Source organism: Euphorbia lathyris, chromosome 2, assembly GCF_963576675.1.
Source record: "Euphorbia lathyris chromosome 2, ddEupLath1.1, whole genome shotgun sequence".
NCBI lineage: Eukaryota > Viridiplantae > Streptophyta > Magnoliopsida > Malpighiales > Euphorbiaceae > Euphorbia > Euphorbia lathyris.
The window spans coordinates 100,969,790-100,973,267 of NC_088911.1; positions in this window are offsets into that span (position 1 = coordinate 100,969,790).

A 3,478-nucleotide genomic window follows, 5' to 3' on the forward strand; every position below is an offset into this window, starting at 1 on the left:
TCAGAAATTTGCTTTTGAATATCAGCAAGATGAACTTCTGCCAGGTGGATATTAGAATCAATTGTGCCAAACACGTTTTTATTCCAATCCTTGAGAATAGGCCTAAGAGTGTGAAGTTTATGACATAATAGTTGTGTAGGAGGGAGAGAGATGTGGGATACGGACCAATGATTCGCAATTACCCCCTTTAGGGAATCATTAGTGGTCCACATGGCATGGAATCTGAACCTAGCAATCCTTCGTTCCCCAGTTCTGCATTGAAGAAGCATCGGGCAATGATCAGAACTATACCTTGCTAAAGCCGTGCAGTAGATAGAGTCCCAAGAATCTAAAAAGCCCTCTGACACCAAAGCTCTATCTAGACGACATTCAACATGAGCCGCCCCATGTCGACCATTGGACCAAGTAAACCTCTGACCCAAAGTATCAATATTAATAAGATCACAATCATCAATAAAGTTCCTGAATTCCCTGTAGGATCCAACAGCAGGAGGGGGACCAAGCTTGTCATGAGAGCCCGTAATAGCATTGAAGTCCCCAAGCACCAACCAATTATTATTTGGAAATGCACAACTATAAAGTGAAGACCACAACTCCCTTCTTTCCGAAGCCAGGTTACTACCGTAGACAAAAGAGAGAAGAAAAGATTTATCACCCAGCTAGTGTTGAATAGTAACATGTTGAGCATGCGAAGAATGAAGAGAAAGAGAAGAAGCATCCTTAGTAAGAAGCCAAAGAGTCGGTGAATCCTTATCATTCCAGGCAAAAAGAGAAAGACCTAGAGATCTCCAAAACCTATCACTAGTGTCATTAAAACAAACAAGAGGTTCTGCCAGACACAAAAATCAGGACGATGTTGTAGGCACAGAAGCTTCAGGGCTCGTTGAGTGCGATCATTACCGATGCCCCTACAATTCTAATACAACACAATCATTGAAACCGCATAGGCGGCTTGCTATGCCGTTTACCACTAACCTCAAGGGGGATGCTGTTGTCTTTTTGCTTCTTCCTTTTCTGGACTTTAGTCCAAGTCTTTTCCTCTGCAACATTAACCACCTGCAAACAATCCCCGTTTCCTGAATGCTCAATGATTTGCAAATTCGGAATATCAGAAACCTGAATATTGGGGTGAGAGGATTGCCAACCCAAGACTCCCCGCTCATTATCAAGTTGATAAGATGGAAAGCCAAGAGTAGGAGAGACGGGGGCCGTGCCAGAATCAGAGTCAAGAACCGACTCATTAATCTTGACCGAACTGTGAAGTACCATCTGCAAGTCACAGTTATTAAGTTTGTCAGATTCCCCATTGGTAGGAGCCCCTTTAGAGGATTCACCAGTATCCATGTGAACTCCTGGCTTATGTTTCCAAATCCGAGTAACAAGCCTACCTCGGGGCTCAGGAGATCCCATCTTCTGCTTTCCATTTCTTTGCTTTAGCTCAACATGCTCTTCACGCCGAATGTTCCTCCTACAAGCTCCAGCAGAATGACCAATGGAATGGCAAATGGAGCATAAATCTGGAAGTCTTTCATATTCAAGAGAAATCCAATGCATTGAGGTGTCAGTATCCACCCTAAGTTTGTATTGAATTTCCTTAGAAAGCTCCACATCAATCAAGATACGAGCATAGTGACCCATTTCACCATCCACAATATTCTTATCAAAACGAAGGGGCACCCCAATCGCTCTTGCAATGCTTACCATGATCCGCTTATCCCAGAATTCCTAAGGAAGATTGTAGAATCTTACCCAGACTTGAGCAGAAGTGGATTTGTGAGAGTCCGGGTTAAATCCCGGGCTCCAAGGAATGAAGCGCATAATCCCCGGTCTAAGTGCAATGGCACCACGATTCCAAACAGATTGGAGAGTCTCTGCGGACGAAAGAATGATATGGTAAAAACCTCTACCCAGAGAAATCAATTTCCAATTAGGAGAACAACCCCAAATAGATGAAAGTTTGGCTTTCAAGTCCGGCTGTTTCCAAGGAGTTTCTCCTTTAGCAAGAGTGATATGCCCTATAATAGAATGCTTACAAAGATTGAGTCTTTCATTGTAAATATCCTGCTGTATTTTGACGGCTTTAAATCCGCCTTCTTCGATTATAAAAGATCGATCCACAGTGGGAGGATCATCCGAAGAAATGGCCGCAGAAGAAACATTACCAACAAGGGTAGTCGCATAGGACCTAGATCCAGAAGAAGGCCCGGGTCTCGAATTAGGGCTAACCGTAACATTACTAGATCCAGACAAAGCATTTTTCAAAAAAGAGGTTCTAGAAAAAAGGTGTGCAATGGAACAATCAATCTCCATCAAATCTGCTAGAATCAACCAATCAACAAGCCTTACAAACCCTAGCAAACAAATCAAGCCGCCAAGCCAAAAATTAAAGACAAATTGTTGATCCACTTGTTTCTGACTTAATTGCTCTTATAACCTAATTTTAATATTATTATTATTATTGATTTTATTAAATTAAAAAGCTTTAATATGCAACAGCCGTAGATCCTTGCAAGAGAGAACGCGGCAAACGAACAGGGAGGGGCGGCGCAGCGGCGAACGACGGCGGTGACCAAAAGGGAGCAAGGATCCGTGGCGGACGCCGGCGGCGATCGAAGGAGAGCAAGGATCCGCGACGGACGACGAGCGGCAGGCGCAGATTCGCGAAGGAGAACCGCGGCGAACAAACAGGGAATAACCACACCACCCACAGAAGGACGGGACGATAGGAGAGAGGAGAGCCGATCGGATCGACGACGAGAGAGAGGAGGCGCTGAAAAGAGAAGGGAGGCGGTGATGGTTAGAGGTGAGCCTGCCTCGTCTTCTCTATATTTTTGAAATATGTCAATTTCAATCTTGATTTTGTTGTTTTTATGAGTGTGCAAGGGAAATTGATTTCCAAATTAATTTTATGCTTTTGTAATTTTCTGACTTCTAAAAACAAACGATTAAACGAAATATTAAAAATATTATTAGGTCATAGTTCCACTATAGAAAAGTTTACTGTTTTTTTTATTATGAAAAGGCCTAATACATCGTCAGCTCCCTGAACTTGTCCAGAATAGTAGATTGGCTTCCTGAACTTTGCAAGTGTCTCATTAGCTCCCTAAACTTGCTTATTTCGTATCACCAGCTCCCTAAACTTGTCCAAAAAAGTAGATTAGCTTCATGAACTTTGCAAGTGTCTCACCAACTCTCTAAACTTGCTTATTTTGTAACAACTAAATACAAAAACCATAATACTAACTCTTGATCCCCATCCATTCAATCTCTCAAACTTCTAACACTAACTCTTATAATAGGTTGAAAGGTAGGAGAAGCGAAAAAATTACCTCTAGAATAGATGAAAACATATTTTTAGAATTTAGGTTTAATAAGTTTTTGTATTTAGTTGTTACATAATAAGCAAGTTTAGGGAGTGGGTGAGACACTTGCAAAGTTCAAGGAGCTAATCTACTTTTTTGGACAAGTTTAGGGAGCT